The sequence below is a fragment of the Ixodes scapularis genome, unplaced genomic scaffold (genome assembly GCF_016920785.2).
Source record: "Ixodes scapularis isolate PalLabHiFi unplaced genomic scaffold, ASM1692078v2 PGA_scaffold6__148_contigs__length_123643588, whole genome shotgun sequence".
In the NCBI taxonomy this organism is placed as follows: domain Eukaryota; kingdom Metazoa; phylum Arthropoda; class Arachnida; order Ixodida; family Ixodidae; genus Ixodes; species Ixodes scapularis.
In genome coordinates, this window is record NW_024609881.1 from 20,693,118 (window position 1) to 20,720,320 (window position 27,203).

The 27,203-nt window shown below is 50.3% G+C and overlaps 1 pseudogene; it reads left to right on the forward strand.

Annotated features, from left to right (window-relative positions):
• Positions 1-4,165: 4,165 nt before the first annotated feature.
• Positions 4,166-6,210, forward strand: LOC120838894 (annotated as a pseudogene).
• Positions 6,211-27,203: the final 20,993 nt, after the last annotated feature.

Here is a 27,203-nt window from a genome sequence, read left to right on the forward strand (position 1 = left end):
TAATACGTTTTGCGGACTTGAACCGAAACAAACCAGTTTAGTATTTGTGCAATTTTAAGAAACAATTATGCGTGAACAAGCGACTTTCTTCATGTATACAGTATATACTCACGGCAATTATTGTATACATGTTGAGACGACATGTCCCATTCATCTGTCACCCAGATGCTTATTGTGGGTAGTACAAAAAGAGAACATACAACATTGTTTTACCCTGACGTTCTTCATTGTGCCTCGTGCATCCATAGCAGCTAACTCCTCAGCCAGAGTGTCCATCATTGCCAGAGGCGGTTGGAACCACCAGTGGAGTGTCCATCTTGTTAACTCTATTGCCCCTTCCCGCCTCCCTGCCCGTCAGCCACTTCTCCATCGCGTCCATGCTGCACCCTTGAGTGCGACCTTGTATGGCACCTGTAAAGAGAATTGTCAGATCACACAGATTAGTTGAGGGATAGGGGAAGCCAATATCTTGTATACTAGCTACAGACAAAGTGCCGTTCACACACTGCAGTTTGTGAGCGTTTCCTTTGTGTAAATATAGGTCCCTCACCTAGCCGGCAATTCAAAGGTGACAGAAAGAGATCACCACAGAGGTGGAGATTCCGAATTCGGCTACCACGCTAAGGTGCAGATTCTTTGGAGGCATATGGCTATTTTATGGAAAATCCTATTAATCTGAAATGAGGGGCAAGCGGGGTGGGGCCGAGAAGGGGCGGGCGCAGAGATGAGTGGTTCAAAAGGGAGGGAAACGTCCCTAACTGACACTCTATAGATCAAGGCCTCTAAATGGTCATTAGATTTTCAAGCTGGAAACTAACAGGATAACAAGACAAGACCAACAAAATTTTTTTTCACAGTTACTTCAAAACGTTGCTTTTGAGTATGAAGGTTCCGAGAATGCTAACACAGGAGTTATTCAAAATAGAGAATGCAAGACGAATTAAAAATAAAAAAAAACCACAGGAACTGACGACTTAATTTTTGCATACTGCAACACCTAAAGGGAAGCTGAAGCTGTTCTGCATTTCAGGAAGAACACCAAAATCGTATTCATTTGGCCTCCAGGATCAGGAATATCGAGTTTATTTTTCAATCTGGTGCACGGAGGCTGCAGAAACTAATTTCTAAACTACAGCTGAAGCCCCTCCTTCCTGGGCCGTGACGTCATACTGGGAGTTTTTGAAATCCCTGCTCTCGCACATCTTCAGCGACTGTCAAACCTATGCGCGTGAACTCTTGCTATTTTTAAACAGGTCAAAATAGACTTCACGACTGGCGTCAATGTGAAAAAATACAACTGGCAAGCTTGCAATTGCACGCGCTGCCCACACCAGCGACACGTGCTTTGCCCCCAAAGATCCTAATACGACGTCACGACTGGTCTGAGGCTTTTCGTGTTTTTTCGCCTCTAGTTGCATCTTCGGGGAAAACGAAAGCGATATTCAGATTCATAGGACAAAAATACGCCAGAAGTCACCTTTAACTCTTTTTTTTTTCAAGAAGTGTTTTAGGTTCACTTTAATTTTCAATATATTTCAAAGATTTTGCTTGTCTATTGAGCTCCTAGAGAGATACCATCAATTTAGTAGCTAGTAATGAATATGCATTATTGTTGACCATTTTGCACATCATGGCGTCCTTTAACCTTGACTTTCCTCGGTAGCCCAGGAGGGAGAACTGCTCCTGGACTTGCTTTGAGAACAGGTACCACCTCTCGCACCACCTCTCGCAGGTCCTTGCTGTCTCCTAGAGACACGAGCTGCTGCTTTTAGAGAGACAAAATGCGTTCTCAGCATGTCAATAAAGTTATTCACATGCAGACACAATGGTATGAACATGTGTCAAGCAAGAGAATGTGAATGCCCAGGTACTTGCAGCAAGCCACACTATGCGTGCATCAAAATGTTACACTATTTACTGGAGAGAGAATAGAAAACTATATGAATATAAGGCAACTCTACCTGTCTGACGAAACCAGAGGTTTAAATATTTCCCTCAATACTCCGCTAAATCTCATTAGTCAGTCAGATTCGTTGCGTCGTTCAAATTGTGCAAACCCTTTGATGGATCATCTTTGCCTATCACCATCCACTTAGTAATTTTAATGATGTATGTGGTTCTCAAAAAGTGCATTCAAGACCCTGCGCATTTTGAATTTGTTAAAGCTCAATCTGCCGGTTAGTCGCCTTGCAAATTTATCGCCTATTTTACGACTTTACGCAGACTGGAATTGAAAAAGGCATAAAAAGCAGGAATTGATCACAACCGTCTTTATAGTCGCACAAAATGGCAAGAGCATAACAGTGTGAGTAGTTTTCTTTCCATATTTTTTGTTTAGTGCTTGTAGGCCAATGAACCAACTTACTCAGCTCAAGTCCGCCACATGTAATAATCGCTTGTGTGACTACCGTATGCTATGACTGGAGACACAGCTACGCATGCACTCACACCCCCTGAATGAAGTGGCGGATGCAATGACAGTTACTCTTTCACCTTGTAAAATTTATTGGCTCTCATAGGGTGACCTTCGGTTAGGAAAGGTTAGCATCGCATTTTCGGAATGCACTACTTACGTAAAGCAAAGATGGAAATTATTAAAATTTGTCCGGCAACCCTTTGCAAATTTGTTTGGGAATACGTATAGGTGGGCACGTGACTACCTGTTGATTTCATGCCGCGTGACTACGCATGGGGTCGTTAGTATTACTAAGGGGGGTAGCGATATCTGTGACGGCTTCTGACTACTCCAAATGTAGTACCCTACGACTACACTTTTGTTGAGAGTGTTGCCCATTTAATGCACAAGTGTATCTACGAACAGAGTACACACTCCTACTGGCGAATAAACCCGTCTTTTCAGGAAGAGGGACGCGCACGTTGTTGCAGCACCAGCGACAAGTGGACCCAAGGGCGACGCGACCACGGAACAGCCAACAGAGCGACCCTAACTTCGTCCTTTAAAGCGCGATCCAAACCAACGCTTCTTTTTGCGCCTGTAGGTCGTGCGGCTGCGGATGTGACGCATTCCGCGTCGTTTTTGCTGTTTCCGGGCGCGCTTTCTGAGTCAGAAGCGTGCGCTTTGGTTTGGACGGGCCAGCTACGGGCGGGGGCGCACGCGCGCACGCAGGCACGAGCGCACAAGCAAAGTGCAACAGCGACAGACTGGCCGGCGAGAGAAAGAGAGAGGGAGAGAGATCGCGTTGTCATGTTGGAAGAGAATAAAAGGGGGGGGGGGGGAGGAGAGGGCAGCCAGACGGCGAGAAACGCGGAGCCGGAACTAGCTTGCCCTCCACCGATTGGCCGGGACACAGGCGCGGCCTGCTACGTCACCGCGCTTTTTTGTGCGGCTTGAGAAAGAAGTTGAAATCAACCAACTTCTTCGTGCGCGCCCGGAAGGAGCGAAGAAGCGGCGCGACGTCACGAAAATGCGTCACATCCGCAGCCGCACGACCTACAGGCGCAAAAAGAAGCGTTGGTTTGGATCGCGCTTAACAGTCGACGTAAGCGGGACTTTAAAGTGCCAATTCTTCGACTGCCTTTTATTACTAATGATTATGCCGCCACTAGCAACACCACGTTAAAATGGCGGTGATCTGGATACTGGATATCGGTCATTGTTATGTGACTGGTTTAAATATTTATTGCTGGGAGCCATGATGCCCCAAAACCAAAGATTTTAAACCCAGGATGCTTTCTTGCTTGATAGCGAGCTCGTTTAACACACACTGGCTCTGTGTTAGCTTTCTCCCAATATGCATTGCACTTACCGAAGGCAACAAGGAGAACCAGTTCCAAGCGAACTCGGCAAGTGCAGCCCGATGCCATCGCAATCGCAATGTATTTTTTAATAGGGCCACGGTGTCTGTTGTCTAAAAGAGGGTAATTGCATTTCTATGACTGCTCAACCGAGGTATTTCTTTGTGCCTTAGACATCTTGTACAGTGCTGAATTATTTCGTTATGTTGCGCTGCGGCATGCCAGATGCTCCTGATCACTTAAATCTTGGCCCCCTAAAATATTATTTCTCTCTCTAATGCAATTGGATATGAATATCAACAAATTTAGAATTTTTATATGCGACTGGGAAGCCGACAAATATTACATAGAAATGAACTGCGTGATTCAATAAAAAATATATTTTTATATATTTTTGCAGGCTTGCACTATGACCAATGACGAAGGGATAGATTTCTCCCTGTGCAGCATGTCCTTTTGTTGCACCGTGGGAAATGAGGCTGCAACCTTTGTCAGCCACAAGGCCGTACTGGGCCAAGGAAGCGGGCCGGATAAACCAGCAGTCGTGGACAAGGAAGTGGGACCAGCCTACAAAGAGCCCTGTTTCATGGGCTACGACTCGGTTCGGGATGGTGAGGTGAGGCTGGAAAGCCTTAGTGCCCAACTTTCTCGTTATTTGCTTTCCTTTTAAGCTTGCTTCCACATGTCCCAAAGAGGCAGAGTGAGCTCTCGGCCGAGAGTCGACTTTTGCTGTTTTTAATTAAGCTCAAACACAATGTGCCATTTTCATGTTTGGGGGTTCTGTTCGCTGTGGACCGCAGGACTGCCGCACGAATGTTTACGCGAACACTATAGAAACCCTCTGTGCCAAGACAAAGAACTGGATTTGGTGGCCGATCAGGGCCGCCATTCAGGCCCCCATGCCACGGAGCTTTAAAGTTAACTACCCTCTTTGCAGGGTTAGTATAGGCTGCCCAGAGATGAGAGTTGAAATCGGTGGCCGAGTCGGCTAACGCGCACACCCAACTCGACGCGCGTGGAGCGAAAGCTCGCGCTGCAGAGCCCAGGGATCCTGTGTTCGAGCCCCACCCCTGCCCGTTTCGATCTGGATGAGCATCGTACCGGCGTGCGGTCGTGTATCACTACTGCGTGGTGCACGTTAAAGACCCCAGGCTAGCGATTGTACTGCACTAGCTAAATTGCTTATATACAGCGTGTGACTCGTCGCAACTTTAGTGGCTGACCAACTACACGCTGTATAAATATTCCCACAACCCAATTAGAGTTGAAATGCCCCCCTCCGTCGAGCAGCAAAATCTGAGGTACTTGCAGTCATAGGCGTAGACTACGGCGAAGCATCAGGCCTCGTGCCCCCCCCCCCCCCCCCCCCCTGGGCCCGGGATATGATCCTTACAGAGACGCTGTTTACGTGCCATATAATGAGCTTCTATATATACTTCGTCTCACCTTAGCATGGACTATTGTTAGCCGCGCGTGCCAAAATCCCGAGCTAGTTGCTTTGGATGAAGCCTCGGCGATTGCACGAGCGCTCGTGCAGCGAGTGCTCCAGTCAAGGCAGTCGAAGCTAGGCGCTCGCGCTTGCACAGTTTTCGGAGTTAGTGTGTGCTAAGGTGAGATGAAGTATATACTCCATTTCACCTTATGATGTACCGCAGGAAAGGCTACGCGCGCGAGCTCCTTGCTCTAGGGCGAATCTCGGCGGCACAAGCTCTCGTGCATTAAGGGCTGCTGTCAACGCTATGAGCTCGCGCTTCTAGCCTTCACTGCGGTACAACATAAGGTGAAACGGAGTATAGTATTGGCATGTAGACGAAATATCGCGCACGTTGTGTTTATTGAAGAAATACATAGGAAATGGAATCCCAGCGTGCTTTCGTTAGCTTCAATCTCCAGTTCTGGCGAGAAGGTAACGCGCAACCCCCCCCCCCCCCCTCCCGGATAACCTCTCAGCCTGCCACCTGCCTCCCCCCCCCCCCCCGCTCCGGGAAAATGGAAAGTCTACTCCGCTGCTCGCAGTACAAGGGATCCTTCAATGTTCAGTCATTAACCGGAATTTCACCCTGCGGGCTGGTGACGTTCCTTTCGGATGGATATGGAGGACGTACAAGTGATACTGCCATCACAGTAGAATCAGGATTTTTGCTCAAACTGCAGCCGAACGATGTTGTCATCGCTGACAAAGGTTTCCCAGGGATGGTGACTGGTGTCGGTGCCCAAAGAGCTACGTTGGTGATGCCACCGTTTGCATCGGGTGCACAGTTTACCTAGGTAGAGGTTGAATCAACGTACGCTACTGCCTCCGTCAGAATACACGTAGAAAGAATAATTCAAAAGGTCAAGATCTACATGATCACCCAAATCATGTCGCACCACCTGATCCCACACTTGGACAATGTTATGCATATTTTATGTGTCCTAACAAACCTAAGGCGAGGGATATTTAAGCCACAGTAAGGAGCAGTAGCCTCTGCCTAAGCATACATGACTTGGCAAAGAGCAAAAGTTCAAGCCTCAGGAATCTATCTGTCCACAGCTGAAAAAAAAAAAAAGCAGCATATAGGTCGTTTTCTAAAGAATAAATTAACTGTCAATTCGTGGTGTTTTCTTCAAGATGCATTATCTTCCAGCCTCTGGGGAACAACAGGATACAAGGTTATTTTCAGTTTACAGGTGTAGCCACTCATTTGCTGTATCGACAATCAGGATCACTTTGCAATCCTTAGTAATGTCATCGTGCAATAATGTTTCAGAGACAAAATAGTTTTTTTACTTTTATTTAGGGTTCTGTACAGTATATTGCAATTTTTAATTTTTTAAAAGGTTAAAAAGCGCAAACGAAACGACGACAAGGAAGGCACAAAGACGACTGGACTGGTGCTAACTCACAACTGATTTTATTGGAAATTCATCGTAGCTCATATACACAAATTCCCTTGCCCGACTTGCAACGTAACAATTCGCCACTCCTACATGCAGCCATTCAAAAAAGAAACTTCATTCTGATGTAGAAAAAGAGAAAGCGTGCTAACGCACAAGAGAGGTTATCGAGGCCTTTTATATAAGCAAGACGGATGGCAAGTGCGTTAGCGCGCCTTCACTTTTTCTACATCAAAATGAAGTTTCTTTTTTGGATGGCTGCATGTAGGAGTGGCGAATGTTGCGATGCAAGTCGGGCAAGGGAATTTGTGTATATAAGCTACGATGAATATTGTGGGGATTGTGATCCCTCAACATTCTGTCGCGTCAGCGTTTTGGCTCGACGTGGCGGCCGCGCTGGCGTAGCGAGAGGTGGCGCTGCTTACCACTGTGAGTGGCTTCCTCCTCTCACCCTTTGGGGCGATTTCCGTAACGAACCCCCGCACAAAGGAGATCGACGTGTCGCTCCTTGATTGGCCACTTCGCCACCGCCGTTATCCTAAAACCAGCGGACAACAGTTCTCCGCTCTCTTCTTCCTGGGATTCGGCGGCGGCGACAACGGGGAACCTTCCGGCGCACCGGTGAGCGTTTACCCCGTCCTTTGTACCTTTGTGAACGACCGTTCGGCCGTGGGCGATCTACACACCGACGGCGTTCACCAGCTTATAGCCGCTGTGTTGTCGTTATTTTGTTTCATTGTAAATAAACAGTTTATCACTGTTACCAACGTGACTGGTGTCTGTTTGCGCTCAACGAGCAGCATGCCACGCGAGTACGAACCCGCTTTGCGGTAGAGTGTCTCGCCGCGAACGTGGAACTCCCAAAGGCAGTGGCCCTAAGGAGAACCACAATTTGGCGCCCAACAAAAGGGCTGACGACCAGAATTCCGGTACGTCTGTATGGCGACTGCTGCCGAGTGACGAGTTCTCGCGCAACCAGCGCTTACCGTGACGATGCAGACCGACTTCTCGGATTTGCTCACGCTGGCGACCGCGGCCGACGCATTCGCGCGGCCCCCACTTCAACGGGAAGCCGAAATGCCAACCTTCCAACGAGAAGCGCCCTACGACGCACTCCTGGAGCCGAGCGTGGCTCCGACGCCATTGCGGACGGGCGCCATCGCTCCCGGATCTTCCCTGAACGCACGTGCTCCGTCGCCGGCACAAAGCGAAGCCTACCGGTCTCCCCACGGAGAAACCGCTGCGGCGCCTCATCACAGCTTGCTCGAAAACGCGGCACGTGTGATTGAGAGTCTGACAGGTGCGTTGCGAACGACAACACTCGCATCACAGACCCAACGACCTCCGGTCCGAATTCCCGTCCCGACTTATCGGGGTTACGCAGACAAAGCGAGCGCTACGGACTTCCTTGACGATTTACGGAACTACCAACGCGCGATGGGAATGTCCGATCGTGAAATACTTGAGCGCATTCTGCCAATCGCGCTCGTCGACGAAGCCGCCTGCTGGTTCCGACTTGTCGGTGACCAACCTGGAACGCTCGATCAGTTCCGAGAGGCGTTCCGCCGCGAATTCCTTCCTGCTGACTACGAGAGAAGGATGCGGCGGGAGCTCGAACAGCGAACCCAGCATCCGGACGAGTCCCTGCTGGAGTTCTTACGAGCCATGCAAGAGCTCTTCGAGCTCGCAGAACCCTCAGCTCCCAATGAAGAGCGAGTGGAACGCGTCATACGCCAAAGCCACCCGACTTTCGCTGCGTATCTTCGAGGCAGCCGTTTCCGCGACCTGAACGAGCTCGCCTCCGAGGCCCGGCGCCTTCAGGGTGACATTCTCGCTGCCCGTGCGTACCGGCCTCCGCCTCCAGCGACAGCGGCCCTCGAACCGCGTGGAGGCGGTTCGAGGCCCGCGAACAGCGGCCCTCGAACCTCGAACCGCGTGGAGCGGGGACACGCCATCCCGAGCACCGAGGCGCTACGATTCCGCAAACTATGCGGAAGATCGGGGCCGAGACACGTACGCAATCTCAGATCGTGCGCTCGACCCGTACTCCTACGGTAGACGAACAAGCCGGCCGACGCCGCAGTTCAGAACCACCGACTCGCGCTCCAACGAGGCAGCGAGGCAGGAGGAAACGAGGATCCCTCAATCTCAGCGAGCCGATGCACGCTACGACAGAGCCGGCGAAAACGAAAACGCACGGCGGAACCCCCAGCGAGGCAACGACAGAAGATGTTTTCGGTGCAATCGCCCCGATCATCTCGCTCGCCAGTGCCCGGAGCGGCCGAACACGGAATCGCACCGTGCGGGAAACGAGCAAAGCCACCGGTAAACGGCCCTTGGACGGACGGACCGGTGGCTAACAAAGAATCAGAGGGTCCCATGGCCACTCTTTTGCCGACCGCCTACAGAATAGGCTTCCCGACCGGCACGCCGGCCCCGTTCATTTCTGTAACGATCGCCGGCAAGGCATTCAAGGCACTCCTCGACACCGGAGCAAGCGCTTCGATGTTCGGTCACGAAGTGTTGACTCACCTCCGACAGAATTCTGTCCGACTCCGAGAATGCAACACTGCCTTTCGCCTAGCCTGCGGAACCGCCCTTTCGGCTGGTACCGCCCGGCTGGCCGCGAGATGGGAGAATCGAGTAAGACGACAACGCTTCGTTCATCTCCCTGGCCTATCGGTGCCCATTATTTTGGGCAGAGACTTCCTTGCCGAAACAGGCATTGTAATCGACGTCAGCAGCGCAGGCTATCGGGAGGGCACGTTTGCACCCCTGAAACCCTTCTGCGAGCCCCCGGCCGTACCGCCAACGCCACCATTGGCGCACGCGACGAGCCGTCGAAAGGAAGCGAGGGACTCCCTAAACCGGGTCATTGACAACAAGACACCGAGTCCAGCGCCGATGGCAGCGAGCGCCTCCCCCATCGGGGAAATGACGCACCCACTGCTCACGCAATCATGCAGCGTGTCAGGGCGAGAAAAAGCCCGACTGTCGTCGTTGTTGCGCCGCTATGACGCAATGTTCACGGACCGACCTGGCTGCGCAAATGAAGTGCGACATCGCATTGACACGGGCGACGAACTGCCAAGAAGGCAGAACGCTCGACCCGTAAGCTTGGCTAAACGAAAAGCCATCGACCGTGCCCTGGACGAAATGATCGACACCGGAGTCGTCCGGCGATCTAACAGCCCCTGGGCATTCCCCGTGGTGCTGGTCCCGAAGAAAGACGGCAGCTCACGTCTTTGCGTGGACTACCGCCGTCTCAACGACGTCACACGAAAGGACGCCTACCCGCTACCGAGCATCGACTCGATTCTGTCCAACTTGGGCAGTGCGCGGTACTTCACCACCCTGGACGCTAGCCGAGGCTACCTCCAGGTTCGGATGGAGCCAGGTGACGAGGCAAAAACAGCCTTCTGTTGTCACCGCGGGCTTTTCGAATTCACACGAATGCCCTTCGGTCTGTGCGGAGCGCCTATGACGTTCCAGCGATTGATCGACCGAGTACTGGGAGAAGCCAAATGGAAACACGCAATGGCCTATCTCGACGACATTGTCGTCTACTCGAACACCTTCGAAGATCACCTACGTTATCTCGACGACGTACTCGACCGGCTAAAAGCCGCGGGAATGACCCTGAATCCCGAAAAGGCTGAAATAGCCGAAACCCGCATCGCCTTGCTCGGGTTCGAAGTTGATCGCGGGCGCCTTGCGCCACATTCCGACAAACTACAGGCAATCCTGGAGTTTCCTGCGCCAACCGACGTGAGCTCCCTCCGTCGCTACCTGGGAATGGTGAACTTCTATCGCCAATTCATTCCAAACTGCACGACGCTTCAAGCACCACTGACACGCCTATTGCGAAAGTCCGTGAGTTGGAGCTGGGGTCCCGAGCAGGAAGCGGCATTTCGCCGCACCTCCCGAGCGCTCGCGGACACAGCTGAACTCAAGCGACCCGACTTGAACAAGCCCTTTCTGATCCAAACAGATGCCAGCAATCTTGGCTTGGGCGCGGTCCTGCTCCGCGAAGGTGTACTCCGACCGGTGGCCTTCGCCAGCCGCTCGTTGATGCCAGCTGAAAGAAACTACAGCACATGCGAACAAGAGTGCTTGGCCATCGTCTTTGCACTCCGGCGTTTCGAAATTTATGTCGACGGGACCACTTTCGTGATCGAAACAGTTCACCAAAGCCTAATATGGCTCTCCCGACTCCGCGAACCCGCTGGTCGCTTGGCAAGATGGGCTTTGATGCTGCGAAAACACGACTACGTCGTGCGGTACAGGAAAGGCAGCACAAACGTGGTGGCGGACGCATTGTCACGAGCCCCCGTAGACTGCACACAGATTTCCGCAAAGACCAAGGCCGAGCCAACGACACTCACAGTGCCAGGCGAAGCCGTGACTCAGTCCCAAAGGGAGGCAGCAGATCTGACCACCCCGGACGAGACGATCAACCACCTAGACGCAGTGAGCGCAGTGGGAATCGTGTTCAGCAAAGAAGAGCTTCTGAAAGCCCAGAAGAATGATCCGTTTTGTCGAAAGGTGATCGACGGACTCGCGGAAGAGTCGGACGCCGTGGAGGCGGGCGGTGCGACCGCCGGGCTCAACACTACTGGTATTGTAGTAGGCGCCGAGTGCCGGGACGCATCTGGTATTGGTGCGGGCAAGGAGGATTCATATCTGCTGAGCAATGACGGGCTCTTGCTGAGGTACATACCCTCCGAGAACGACTCCGACGAGGCGTTCAAGGTAGTGGTACCCCGCAGTCTGAGAAACGCAGTTTTGCGCTACTATCACGACTCGCACTTGGCCGGACACGCGAGCGGCTCCAAGACTTACTCAAAGTTATGTCGCATCGCCACCTGGCCGGGCATGAAACGGGACGTTTTCCGTTATGCCCGCACCTGCCACTCTTGCCAAAGCTTCAAACCGAGAGGCGGCAAACCGCCGGGCCTAATGCAACCGATTCCGAGCCAGCATTCATGGTCTCTGGCAGCTTGCGACGTGGTCGGCCCCCTACCGAGGAGCCCTAAAGGACACCAGTATCTACTGGTTGTAACTGACCACTTCAGCAAATGGACGGAACTTTTTCCACTCCGTAAGCTGACAGCCCGAGCGATCACGGAGAAGCTCATGGAGGTTTTCACCCGTTTTGGATTCCCCGAAGCTCTTTTGACTGATCGAGCGAGCTACTTCGTCGGGAAGGTATTCGTGGACGCGTGCAAGGCCCTTGGCATAAAGCACAGAACAACCACGCCGTACCACCCGCAGTCGAACATCACGGAGCGATGTAACAGAAACATCAAACCAATGCTGGCCGCCTTCGCGGAAAGGCACCGTGACTGGGACGCATATATCCCCGAGATAGGGTTCGCACTTCGAACCACTCTCAACCGTTTGACGGGCTTCACCCCCGCTTTCCTCACATTCGGGAGAGAGCTTCCGAACCCCATGGACCGTGTCCTAGGGGCGAGCGCCGGGGTGGACGACGCGCAGCCGACGCAAACGGACCACGCGCGGCAGCTACAAACTCGGATGACGGAAGCCTTCCCAGAGGCGCGTCGCAATCTCGGGGTAGCGCGAGCGAAACAAAAAGCTCAGTACGACCGCTCGCATCGAGATCTCCGCTACAAAGTGGGCGATCTCGTCCTCAGACGCAACCATGATCTGAGTGATGCCAGCAAAGGCTTCTCGGCCGCTTTGGCTCCGAAGTGGTGTGGCCCGTACCGAGTGCAGGAACTTCTCTCCCCACTCGTGTACAAGCTGACAAACTTGCATTCAAGAAACGTCGGTGGGCCGGTACATGTGTGCGATCTGAAACCCTACCATGAGAGGGAAAACGGGGCCAACGAGCAAACTCAGCCCCCGCGAAAACATGCACCCGCAGCGCGAGATAACGCCGACGATGAACAACAGGCGTCTCGCTACAATCTGCGTAGACGGAGGAACTACCGGGTGAAACAAGGAGACGGTAGGCTCTTTAAATCGACCGGAAAATTCGGTTTCTTAACCTATCGCGCTACGACTTTGTGCAGCGTTGCCCACAGGTGGTGCATTTTTTTCATAAAATTTGCAAAGAGCGAACTTACCTGAGGAAAAAGTAAAGAAAGAAAAAGGCTTAGCTCCTATGGAAACGCAGCGACGCCACCAGTCTTCAAACAACACGGTGCCGTTTCGCACTGGACACAAGAGATGGCGCAACGAACGCCGCCAACGAACAAGCATACGGCGCCGAGAGCAGGCCTTTTTGGCAGACGATCTTTTCGACTCAAAAGCGGAGCGCGTTCCGTAGGCGGCGACAGTCGCAGAAACAAAAAAGACAGGTGCGGTAACAGCAAGGAACTGCAGTTCCTTGTCTGCAAAAGGGCCGACTCTCGGCGTCGTCTGCTCGTTCGTTGGCGGCAGTTGGCGTCGCGACAGCTTGCGCCATCTCTTGTCTCCCGTGCGAAGCGGCGCCGTGTTGTTTGCAAACCGGAGGCGTCGCTGCGTTTCCATAGGAGCTAAGCCTTTTTCTTTCTTTACTTTTTCCTCAGGTAAGTTCGCTCTTTGCAAATTTTACGAAAAAAATGCACCACCTGTGGGCAACGCTGCACAAAGTCGTAGCGCGATAGGTTAAGAAACCGAATTTTCCGGTCGATTTAAAGAGCCTACCGTCTCCTTGTTTCACCCGGTATTATCCGAAGTTTTCGTAGAGGCAGCCCCATTAAGTGGCAAAATGTCACATTAAGGGAAGTGCAAAGCACAATACACCTGCTGCCTTCGCGAACGCGCCAGACACCATTGTTTACTGGCAAGCAGTGACCTACATACGTCACCTCAGCGTTCGCTCCCGGATGAACCCGTAGGGGAATCCCCCAAACACGGCTTCCGAGGGAAAGGGTACGCGTAACTGCCATTGGTCAGTTATTGCCACCTACGCTCACGTGTGCCACTTGTCAACGCAAGAGCGCGGTGCGAGCGTCGTCACAAGCGGTCGGAGACCAGGTGGTCATTCTACCGCAGTACGTTCCGCACCTACGAAGAGGAGGACCTCCAGCCTTTGCTTCGCGTCGTTCTGGAGCTGCTGTCTTCTGGCTACGGCAGTTTAGCGGCGTCCTGCGGCGTCCAGGGACCACAGCTGCGCGTGACTCGTCAGGCGGCCCCGCTACCCCAGCCGGCCGCGTACCAAACCAGCAACCCGTCGTTTTCGTGGGCCGTCGGGATCGACATCCGGCCAGGGACTGCCGGCTCATCATCTTCGGGACCCCCGCCGCGGTCGGAAAGCTCGCCAACCAGGGATCAGCTGTTCCCGTTCGTCCCGTAACAAGTCCCAAGGGCCCCAGGGACCTGGCCCAGTTCGCCCAGCAGGTCTCGCGGGCCATGCACTACATCGGTAGCCGAGGGACAATCCACCGGGACCTGGCCGTCCGGAACGTGCTCGTCGACGAACACGGCTGCTGGGTCGCCGACTTCGGACTCTCCAGGAGCATTACGGACTCCGAGACCGGTGTGGACCACACGAAGTCCAAGGGCGCCCTCCCAGTGCGGTGGATGGCTCCGGAGTGCTTGCATCTTCAGGTGTTCCCCTTCAAGTCCGACGTCTGGGCGTTCGGAATGCTGCCGTGGGACATTCGCCACTTTTGGCCTCGACGCCTACCCCGGCCTGGGCGCTCAGGAGGTGCCCCGCCACGTGCGCGGCGGTCACGGGATGATGCAGCCGACCGACTGCCGCTGGGAGCTGTGCCGCTGGTGAGCGACCGCTGGACAACTTCTTGAACCATGAACGTTTGAGCCGGGCTGTTGTTTCCCGTGTGTTGCAACCGCTGGCGGCCTTTTTCCTTTTTTTTATTATTTTAGTCTTGTGCGTTTGTGTTGGTCCACCCGTTTGCGGGTGACTATTGGCTAAGGAGGGGGAAGTGTGGGGATTGTGATCCCTCAACATTCTGTCGCGTCAGCGTTTTGGCTCGCCGTGGCGGCCGCGCTGGCGTAGCGAGAGCTGGCGCTGCTTACCACTGTGAGTGGCTTCCTCCTCTCACCCTTTGGGGCGATTTCCGTAACGAACCCCCGCACAAAGGAGATCGACGTGTCGCTCCTTGATTGGCCACTTCGCCCCCGCCGTTATCTTAAAACCAGCGGACAACAGTTCTCCGCTCTCTTCTTCCTGGGATTCGGCGGCGGCGACAACGGGGAACCTTCCGGCGCACCGGTGAGCGTTTACCCCGTCCTTTGTACCTTTGTGAACGACCGTTCGGCCGTGGGCGATCTCCACACCGACGGCGTTCACCAGCTTATAGCCGCTGTGTTGTCGTTATTTTGTTTCATTGTAAATAAACAGTTTATCACCGTTACCAACGTGACTGGTGTCTGTTTGCGCTCAACGAGCAGCATGCCACGCGAGTACGAACCCGCTTTGCGGTAGAGCGTCTCGCCGCGAACGTGGAACTCCCAAAGGCAGTGGCCCTAAGGAGAACCACAATATCTAATAAAATCAGTTGTGAGTTAGCACCCGTCCAGTCGTGTTTGTGCCTTCCTTGTCCTCGTTTTCCTTGCGCTTCTTAACCTTTTAGATCGTGAACTAACTCGCCCAAACTCGTTTTAAACCCTCTTAGTTTTTTGCTATGCCCATTTTAGCGTTATTTGTGGAGGTTGCTTTTTTCAACAAACTGCAGCAAGTTCCTGTATGAAAAAGGTGAAATAAAATGATCTAAGCGATGGGATTGCATCGGAGAGAAATGCCTCGTCCCTCTTAATGTGGAACGTCTTCCGGTCTACGGAGCAGAGGATGAACAGCTCGCACTGTTCCAGTGGAGGACATAAAGGCAGATTTGGATCTGAGTGTAGATAGGATGTGACTGCCTTAAGCTGATGACCTTGGTGTGCTTGTCTTCCACTAAATATGCAAGTACTGGCGTCTCCGTGAATGGTTTCTTCCACCGGCTGGCAGGGCACTTGATTTCGAGCAAGTTGACCTTGCCCTCGTCGTTCCTGAAGATAGAAAATGTGGTGAGCTGGCTTATGCATGCTAGGACTGCTGTTTCAAAAATGGATTGCGAATAAAACCTTTTGGAAGTGGAATTTCGGAAAGCCCCTCCTGGTAATTCAAGAGCATTTTTCTGACCGGAATATGCTCTTGAATGCTCTCAACGTGTTTTCGAAGCTCATAAATTGTATTTAAATATGTGCGAGCCAATACCGAAAGCTATGTACAGTTAAGGATATTACATGCATGTGTACTATTTCCCGTGAAACAGTAAGCATCTAATTATGCGAAGTGCAAAGCTACTAGAAACTACTAGGAGAAACGTTTAGTGCAACTGCCTGGAAGCCTCAAAATTGCAGCCGACGATCAACAAAGAGACTTTGCTTCCCAAGCAAACAGCTGGAGCTGCAGCTGGAGCAATATGCCTATCGGAGCATTACAATGAGACATGTGGCAACGCACCCTCAGGGTGTGCCTCGTGTGAAGAGCTGCTGAGTGGACCGCCCTTATTGGCTCACAAGGGTCCTGACTTTTGCCCTTTGCTAAGCTAATCGGAAAAAAGGCACAGCGAACCGCCCGCTGCTATTCTGACGCTATTCAAGAGGTTCCAGCTTAACACGTACCGGACGAGTCCATCGGGAGAACACCCCAGCCAGAGATCTTCGGGCATCACAACAAGCCCGAACTGGTGGACCTCAAGGCAGCGCTCTTCCTCAAACTTGACTCGAGCTTCTGGCTCGTAACGCACCCATGCCCTGTTGCGTGGAACGAAAAAGGCTTTCATGTACCATCTCCTTAGCAAGCATCTGCAAGTTTCCTTTGAAGTGTATTACTTTATGTGCCTACCGAGTGGAAATAAATCAAATTTTAAACATCCGTGCCAGAACATTTTGATTCTGAAGCTGAAGCCGCGTCTCCTAGATCCAGAGAGTTTGTCTCTTTCACCGCCAGTGGCAGATATATGAGTACAAACCGAAGAGTTTTTCCATCCGAAAATTATGAATATCTTGAACTACATTTGCAAAAAAAGATATGGACATTGTTCTTTTCTAAATGGTACACACCTTTGTTGCCGTAATGCGAGGCAGTCTCTCCTTCCGCCAGGTGTCCCCGACAAGTGTGTATTCCTACAGATACTTTCAATCTGTTCAGAAGACCTGCTGCTATCGTTGACAGCCCTCTCATGACTTCGCAGGCTGCAAGATACATTTTTATAGAAATTAGGAGATGAATACTGTCACAATACACGCCACATTACCTTCCCAGAAATGTCTATCCCTTTTGAATGGGGCCTCCAGATTCAAACTTGATTAATAAGTTCTGGTAGAGGAACCCCTCCAATAGACAATCAAAGAGCACCAGGGCCTCTGGACACGGTGGCTGCTCTACAATTTCCTCATCCTGGGCGCAAACCATCTCTTTCGCTCGCAACATATTGTTGACGGGGCAACTCAAATCGCCGAAGAACTTTTTTACATGGGTCACATCCACAGCAGAGACAGACACTACTGTTTCTGCACACATGGTGGAGAAACAAAGTTGCAACGCTTATTTGTCCTCGACTATCGCGTGGCAAAAGGGCTATGTGCATATTAAAACACATTCAAAAGAGTAATTTGTACAGATGCATAAGCACGCACCTTAGTGCAAGTTTGGAGCCAATCGGAAGAACTTAGAATACTTTTTTTCTTTTTATGACGGCATGCTCCAGCTCTTTGCGCAACTCGCTTTTTATGCTGCTGCGTCTTCCTCCAAGTACACGACGACTGCCGCGGTATATTTACACCTCCCTGCGACGCCAGCACGGCAGTCGCATTGTGCGAAAATAATCGCCCGGTTGTCGCCAACTAATTCAGAAAGGAATAAATGAACCTTGTTAGAGCAATTCAATCAATGGCAACTAAGAAAACTGACTCTTATGTACTTACGTGAAGCTCGACGTGCTTTGCGGGTGTGCTCAGTCTTGTCTACGGCATACAGCGCGCAGTGACATCCGCTTGTCCGTCGAAACGGACCTCCTTCACGTCGTAAACGCGGCCAGATTCGTGGAGGAGCTTGCCCTTCGTAATATTACCACCTCGAAAGAAACTTCGAGGATTCGTGACCGCTTGAAATCCCGTCGTAATCACGACGGGGACACCGTCCGCGCTGGTGTTCGTCGCCATTGCCTCCCGAGGAAACAGCGTCGGCTACCGCCAGGGCGCGACGAACAATAGGCGCCGGCCGCGACACGGCCGGCGTGCCCGCTCGAAGCGAAACTGTTAAGGCCCATACGCACATTCGCGTTTGAGCGCGGTGCGTTCCATAGCGGCAAGCGGGCGCGTTGCGTTGCGAAGACTGCTTGCGCCAAACTTGTACGCACAGTTGCGTTGACACGCAGTCAACCGCAGTCAAGAGCCAATAAGAACGCGCTATCGTCGCCAGTGGCTCACCAATAGTAAGCGAAATCCAAGGCAACATGGCGGCGCACGGCGACAGCGTCGAAGTGTTCGATCTTGGGAGAATCTCGCCGGTGTAGGACGCCGATCTCACTACACACTTAACTTTTTTACACCCTTTAAGGGTGCTACAGCACCCTTTAGGGGTGTTGCAGGGGGTTTGCACCCTTCACTTAGCCGTCCAGCACCCTTTTTCTTGCAGGGTTAGCACCCCTCGCGACGAGCGCGAGGGTGTATGAGCGCGAGCACCCTTCCGATTCATCGGGAGGGGTGCTAAAAGTTGGAAGGGTGTTGGAAGCGTGCTCAGTTATTCGGTCAAGGGTGTTCTTTATATTTAACAGCATAATTTAGAAAAAGAAGGAAGCGATAGATATCTGTATGTCGTCTTCAGTTTATATAACTGGGCTCAGCGTACGTTAGATGAATTAATGAACCACAGTATATTTTTTTTATTCATTTTATTTTTATTTATGACTAATCAACCAAAATCTGTTACTCCGAAAATACGATTGGCATCTGTTTCAAATTACGACCAGCAAAAATAAAGCTCAATCAATCAATCAATCAACTAATATTTACTGCAGAGTTAAGGAAGAACCACTGGACTTCACGCTGGCATAGTTCAATAATAACAATAAAAATAAAATCATTTATTGTTTTTTGCAGTGCCCAGGGACATCCAATAGACCGATCCCACAGCTAGTTTGAGTACGCCACCGCTGCCGACATGCATCGTGGGAGCTGTAGTCTTTCTGCACATGCGACAACCCTGCTAGAGGTCTGCGCGAGCAGAGCACGAGGCGGCATGAGCTATCTCGTGAATTGGAGTCTGCCTCCTACGAACTACAGCTATGGCGGAGTCACGCATGCGTGGAACGCTTGGTGAGATCGGTCTATTGGTCCTCTTGCTAGCGTAGTCAACACCCTATTGAAAATCGCTCTGATGGGACTTCAGGATTTTTTTAAAGGGTGTGAAAGGGACTTCAGGAATTCTTGTGATGTTTGAAAGGTGCACCGATATTTCCTGGTGGGTTCGTTGGCCCCGTCAGAGGCTTTCCTGAAATGTCTGAAGTCCCCTTTACAATGCCTTGACATGTCTGGAAGCCTGTCAAGAACTTTTCTAATGGGGTCGGGAAAACCTTCAGGCTTCTTAAGATGTCGGCGGGCCACAGCTTAGGTCGAGAAAACACATTTCGCAGAATTAGAATATAGCCTTATTGTACGCTACGGGGAAAAAAGTATTTGGAGAATACCGATCGTATGTATGTACGGTCAGATTTGTAGTACTGCTCTTCTATCAATTACGAGTGGGTCGTCTGTCACTGCCCGGGGGTTCGGTCGCCAAGGAGGCCACTGAGGGCGACCGCCCCACGTAGAGAATCAACGAGCCGCTGGCCGAGTGGTGTTGACCGAGCGGCGTTTTGAGGCGAACGCAATCCTGTCCGCTGGAGGCGAAATCCGTGGAACCATAAATAAAAAAAAAAAAAAATAAACAAGCTGACACCACTGCGCGCTTTCCAGAAAGAGGGACCCACGCGGGAGCGACTCGTTCCGGGAACCGGTTCTTCCACGGGAGACGGTCCCCAAAAGCAAGTCACACTGCCCCTCTCTCAGCCCGGCGATGGGGAGAGGGTGCAGGGCTGCCAGCCCAGCGGTCGGCGGGAGAGGGTGGTGTGTGCAAGTGGGGGAGGCCAGCCGCCAGTATAGCCATTTTCTCTCTGCTCGTGGACAGTTCCGGTTAGCCCACACAGCGGATTTTTGGAGCGGACCGATTTCCTCCAGCAAGGTGAGCATGCATGCCTTTCAGGGCTCGCCCCTTGGTCTCTTTTGATTCTTCCTTGGTTCCGCAGGTGCACCATAGTTCGGCGCTGGCCGCCTTCAGCACCGTTCGAGCGCCGTCGTGTTCAGCGCATTCAAGGAGATGGTGGCCGGTGTCGGCTTACTCGCTGCAAAGCCTGGCAGTCGGGGTCAGCGTCCCACCGCATGTTGTGCCTGCGCACCGGGATTATGGCGCTGTGGGCCCTGAGACGGTGGATGACGGTCGCTGTCCGGACTTGGTTTTTGCGCCTCTTCGTCCGTCCGACTTCAGAAGCATCCAGCGAGCGAAAAATACGCCGAAGACGCCGGCGTATTGTCATCATGGACGAAACCGTGACTGTGCTCGGGATTTCTCAACGGCGGCGGGTGCTAGCGCTTGCGACTTCGTGGTTTTCACTAAACGCGCCTACTAAGACTGTGTATGTGTACGTGAGGTACACCTGCTCGGTTTTATTAGCTGAACTACCGCACGTCAGAAATATACCCAGCGGCATTGTGAGTACTTCGAAATATATTTTTCTTTGTGATAAAGAAGTCAGTTGTCCCTGTTTGATGTGATCTCTTTCGTCTACCGCTCCTTGCGCCGGGTTTCAACACACGTTGCTTTTTATCACCTTTTTGAGTTATAATATGCATGTAAAACTAAATGTCTGCAATAAATTTTGAGTAATGTTTTGAACTGCATTTTGTCTATGGTTCACAGTCATTTGCGCGTCTAAAGGGGTGATGGGCTAAAGGGTCTGACGGGTTGAAGGGCTGTGGGGCTAAAGGGTTTTTCTATGGGGCATCCCTGAAGGGTTTTTCTGTAGGGTATTTTTGAAGGGTTTTGAAGGCCTGTGAGGTCCCATAATCCTTCAAGGCTGACGGGCCTTGAAGGATTATGGGACCGCATAAACAGATATGCTTGCGCGCGCACACACACACATACACGCGCGTACGCAAGCATGTACACGCACAAACGCACGCAGACACAGACACACGCACAAACAACCACGCGGACGTATCCACACGCGCACACGAACACGGGCGCATGCACGCACACACGCACGCACGGAAATGAATATGACAAACGAAACGTGCTTGAGCTATAGTTTCGGTTTCGTGTTGAAAAAGAAAACCTAAAGTTTAGATAAAACCTAAGATAGACTAAATTTTTGTTAACTTTCTACAACATTATAGTGACACTATTAATAGTAATATAATACTTATTTGCTTAGTTTCGTTTTCAAAAAAAAAGAAGAGCCTTTTGAAGACTGCGCAAGGACCATCGCTATTGCACTCAGCCAACCCCCGGTCACAGTCCCAGTTTCGCGGCGCTGACATTAGCGTCGCCACCATCAGCGGCGCTGTGCATAGCGTCGCCACCGGCAGCAGCGCTTAGGTGGTGGGGGGCTCTCATTAATACAAAAATACAAATATAAAACTTTGTCCGCTAACAGTAATTTCAACAAAACGTCCTCACCGCACCATGAAAATAAAATGCAATTTATTTTATATATTTTTTTCTGTTCGTTCTGTTTTCGGTCTAAAACCAAAACTCTAAACCGACCCGCTGGCCTCGCCGGTGCCCTGGAAGGCGCCGCTGCCCCCCCCCCCCCCCCCCCCCCCCCCCTTTGCTCTACCCTTGCCCAAATTTGAAACTTCGTAACGGCGGACGGCGGCGTCGCGTGGTTTTGTTTACCCAAGGGTCGTGCGAGCGTAGTTTCGCGATCCGGCGTTCCGCGCGCCTGTCGAACTCGATGGATATTTTGGTGCGAACTTTCAGAGACTGTTGAGAGGTGCATTTTACGTGGCCATATCCCGATGGTGCACGAACAGCGCAAATGCCAAGACCACAAGTTTTTGTTTTTTCATTTTTTTTTTTTTTCAAGATAAGGCAGGTGAGTATGTATCTCCCGTACTCAGTTTTATTTGCTCAGCGAACTTACCATTAAACTTCTGCTGCCCATAGCTGTTAGTTTGCAGGCTCGTTCTCGCAGTAAAAACATATGCTTTCCCCCGAACAAGTACGGTTTTAATGAAGTTAATGGTATACACCTAGCTCCACTTCGATTTGTGCACAACTGCTTATTTAAAGTGTAACAATTGGGTTTAATCTTGAAAATAGTCTTTGGCGGTCCTCGAACAGACGGAGGATAATAAAACAAAAGAATGAGGCTTCCTATATATTAATTTGAAGTTTCATTTATTTCTGCATGGTTCCGGGTGCGACAGTGGCATTATGTCATTAGTTTGTTCGCTGTAGATGGACATTTGTTTTGTTTTAAATCAGTTTAAAATTTTAAACATCATGACCACATTGTCATTACAGATGCTGGGACATATAGAACGAGCATTTGAACGTCGTCTCAAGGAGGAAGAAAGCTTCGGACACTTCGTGGTTCCCAACAAGTTATCCAGCCTGTTGAGTGCCAACATTTTTCGAAGCTTTATTTCACATTTTCATCTTGCTTGCGTGAGAAGCTCTGAATATGTAAAAATGAAGGTAATGATTGCTGGGGGCCACCTAAGTAGCTTATATTTCTTAAATCAGTGAACAACTTTACTTTCAGTGAACAGCTGATCCAACTTGGCATGTTGAATGCGTAATTATGTGGGTCAATGTGTACACTTGTAAAGATATATGTTAGTGACCATTCCCAAGAAGTGATAGTGATAAAGTTAGTGATAAAGCCCATTCCCAAGAAGGTGTGCGGCCAAGCATGTAATAATGAAGTGATGAGATCGTGCACAGATGACAGAGAGGTGCTGGCGATGTGCAACTGCAGCTGTGGGCGAGGTTGACGAAATGATTTTGCCAATGTTTTATTTTTGCGCGTATGCAGGTGCAGTGCTGTACTTAATTCCGTTTTAGCATCTGTGCAATAAATGTGCCTCGAAATATTTCGGTCGCAGCTGTGGATTCCTTACTGGACGGCGGGACGCCTCGAAACAGAAGAACAACGAACACACATGACTACGCACCTTATACAGCTGAAAGCGAAATCGCACATCGTATATTACGTTAGGGACTTTTAGCGAACTGTTACCGTGTTCCGCGTACTGCACTATCGGAGCCTTTGAAACATGCTTTATAGGCGCGCACCCGGAGTGATACCGTGACAGCGGGGCGCGCACTTAAAAGCATGCTTCAAAGGCTCCGATAGTGCGATACGCGGAACACGGTTTGTTAAAAGTCCCTATTATTACACTACCGGGACCGGGCGTGATGCTCAGGAGCCTGGATCCAGGCTCCAGCACGACCCCGAAGCGATCCATACGAGAACCACCCACTGGAACACTGGAACCACCCTACAAAAATAAAAAGACGCCATGTTGGATTCTTTACGGCTTGTCTTAGAAACGGCTTCAAAGTAGGCTACTACGTCCCAAACGTGTATATAGAAGTCGTTTTGAAAAGTAAGCCAGATATTTTATTAATAGCATGGTTAGCTCTTAATATAATTTTACAATTTACCGAATATAAAATAATAAGTTAACTCGTTCAAGTAATGAGAGCCCCCCACCACGGACGAGGAATTCGGCGCTACTGTACAAAACTCGACTCCATTGGCCCTATGGAATCCGTCCGGGGGTTGACTCAGCTGCCGTTGGCAGTGACCGTTTTGGGCAGGCTTCGAGGGACGCTTCCTTTTTACGTTTTCGCAGATATTTTAGATATCTTCCTTACGAATAACGTGTTCAAGCATAGCAAGCGATGACTGAGACCTGGGAGACGCTGCTTTACCAACGCAAGTTGCGGACAGTCCATCAACACTGCTGCAAACGCCGGTGAGCACTTCTGTTTCTGCGAACTGCGTCGCTGTTTCAAACTGTCGTGTACCATGGGCTTGCTAAGCTATGCTTGATTCTAACGATGCTTCTGGCCGGTGTTATTTCGCTATTTGAAAAGAGTGTACGTTGTTCAAAACCTATGGCTTGCTCCGCAGGGTGAGAGAGATTCGTGTGCGGCGGAGCCGAGAGGCTGTTCTGGGCGCCGTTCTGGGCGCCGTTCTACGACGTTCGTCCGACGACGCTTTTGCGGAGCGTTCAAGTGCAGTCTGACGGCAGTTCAAGCAATCACAGGTCATGCTAGTTCTGCCGTGTGGTCTCAACAGCCGCTCGCCACCGATTCGTTTCGTAAAGCGGGAGCGAGAAAAAACGTTACAAGAGCGAGCAGCATGATTTCTTGCTTATGCTTATGCCTGTGCCGCAGAGACGCGCGGTATCTTCGCGTATGCCGAAGCGGCACGCTTTCGAAGTTTACGATTGTGCGATGTAAATAAAGTGAGTTTGGACGTCGCGTTTTTACGGGGCAGCGAAAGCCGCTACAAAAAGCAAAAGTATGAAAAAATGCGAAAAGATCCTGAATATTCGATGGTGTTGAAAGACTACCAACGTACCGACTCGCCCAGTTATTCTTTCTGTAAAAAAATGATAGCCAATAGTAATAAATGAAATAAATACCAACTTTTAATTGGTTATAAATCATGTGTAATTCATGCAGTACAGCCTTCCCTGCTCTGTTGCTTTCATGATATCAGGTAATGTGTAAATGTATAGGATAGTTCACAGGAGCAATTTATGTCCGACCCATTATATTGTATGTCTTCTCTACATGCTTGAAGTTATATAAAAAATGCTCATCGTAAATTAAGCCGCACCACTGAATGTACAATAGCTTGTGACTTTTATGTATGTTCCCAGCAAAAGAAAAAGATGCATTCAAAAAGGGCCAATTATTGCGTTTCCTCTCTGTTAAAGCTTTTTTCGGGTGCACTCAGAACGTGGCTGTCTACGTCTAAAAGAGTGGAATTGACATTTCCCACAGGGCTGGCAGGCCTGACCCAGTTTGGCTGGCAGCTTGCAACCTATGGGAACCTGGGGAACTGAACCACAAGAGTGAGAGTGACGCCCACCGTGCACTTCCTCTACGATGGCACCATAAGGAAGAGGGAGCTGCCCCCAAAGTGAATGCAATGGCAGGTGGGTCGTTACAGTGAACCCCCATACAGATGATACCAAACAGAAAATCATTAAAAATGAATTATTATTAGAAACAAAGAACGGGAGTCGCACAGACAAGGAGGAGGAGATGAATACAGTGCTGTGTCATGTCCATATGCTCTGTTCCCATATTCTTCGCAATTTATTTTTAATTGTCTACCAACTGGTCAAATCATCAGCACTAGCCAACAAGAGTATGCTGCTATTTTTTTACTCTGCATTAACACTGTGCTTACAGTTAAATCCTACAGTAATGAACAAACAAAAAAATGGGAGCATGAACAAACAAAAAAATGGGAGCAAGCCAGGCACGTAACCAAAATCTTGATTCGGCGGCACCCATGACAAAATGCTGTATGAGGGGGATGGGGGAGAAGAGGCCCCAGCGAAACCGGGAAGACTTTGGGGAGGGGGGGGGGGGGGGGGGAAGCGGAGAGGGGATGGGCTTTCGTTATCTTTTGGGTAGGACAGGCGCTGGCAATGCCTCTGTGCCACTGGGAAAGCTGGAGTTCATATCCTTCAAATTAATTGCATCCAAAAAGCTATAATATGTATTAGCGGCTGAGAAACTGCCCTGGAGGAATGCTGGCAGAGGATAACAAAATTGAATGCACACACGACAGAACAGTAATACAGAAAAACAAGACGGAAAGAATAATCCACTACCGATGGAGTTGCCATGCAGTTGCTTTCATTTTGTGCGTTGTGACGTCGTTGGGCTTCCTGAAGCAATTAGCTAGACATGTCAGTTTGTACTGGGCAAAAGACGATGAAGGAGCATTTTTTTTGTTGCTATTTATGACCTTCCGTTTCAGCTTCTTTACATAAAAGGAATCCTTAGAATCCCTGTATTGGTGGTTTGGGCAACCTAGGCTATAAGGAGAGAATTATGTTACTAGTGCATTATGTTTTAATTGAACAAGGCAGAACCAGCTTGTGCTGCAGTGGCGTCACATAATGCAGAATGCACGTGACTTGCGACGCATTGGCGATGCCTCATGAAGCAACTACGATGGGTCAGACCCGCTGTCTTTTTTAAGGCAAAATGAATATTATAATCAGGGAGCTGCACCAGTTATTTATTAAGGTACTTTTTATTTAATATTGCAGATAAACAAGGAACATCTGAAGTTATAATTATAAAGTATGGAATCATTAAGCAACGAAAACATCAAATCATCAACACACCCGCCATAAAGCGGTGGAACAGGGGGCGCACCACAGTAGCTCTCAGCAGTAAAGGGGCACTTGAGCAGTTGTCACAGCTGTGCAGTGGCTGCGATTACACCTGTGTGATCGCAGGAAACTTTGCTTAGAACTAAGCTCCTTAGTTTTGTGCAACAGGTGGTTGTGGGACTGATGCAACAAATGCTCGCCAATCTGTGCCTTCGACTCGCCGGGCGCTGTAAGTAGGCATGCTCGGAACATTAGCGTGGTCTTGGTCGTCTTCTGCTGCCCCTGATACCGGCTGGAGTCAAGAGTCTTCGCCAGTGCGCTTTAGACGCTTACAAGAAGTATGCTTGTACAGCACTACATCCAGCTCCACACTCCTTTTAGTACCCGAAGCTCCAACTTCGATGGACCTTGCAAATCATGTAGGCAAGCGCCGTGGAAGGCGAGCCCTCCACGGCGCCAAGGGCATGAAAACTGTAGAGAATTTCTACTAATCTTATACTGGAACGGTGCTACTATTTTTCAGACATCTTGGCAGTAGCGGCTACGATGATCATGGTTTACAATGTCAAGGAAACCATGGCACTGTCACATATGTTTGTTGGAGAGGAGGTAAGCTCTCAACTATCCTTTCTAGCATAGGTTGCAACATGTAACCTAGCGCTTTTATGAACTCCCTTGCGCACAATCTTTCTAAGCAAATGTTTAGGCAACATTGGGGCACATATGCAATTGTGAATGTATCCATCTTATTAAAGTTTTCCATTTTCTTTTTTTTAATGGCAGCCAAGCATGCAGTACATTACAAACTAGCACCTTCCTTGCACAACAGGTAGAGCCATGTTCCATGCTTGTACCTAGTTTAGCCTTCATCTAGATCATAGTTTAGCAAAGTTATGCAGTTGGAGGTGATGTTTAGAAGTCGCATGGTCTCAGGGGAGCCAATACGATGCTGATGGCACTGCTTCACATGTTTGACTGCAATTTCGACAAACAAGCTTTCTAATCACTGCACGGCACACTCTTCTAGAAAGGTACAAAAGATCCAGTGGCTGTCTTTCCTGACACACTGATGGTTGGAAATATCATGGCCAAAAGTAGTTTCCACAAGATTTCTAACCATCTAAAGCAAAATATTTTGGCCAAAATGTACATGGGAGGTGAAGTAATTGCAGATCAGGAGATCTCACAAG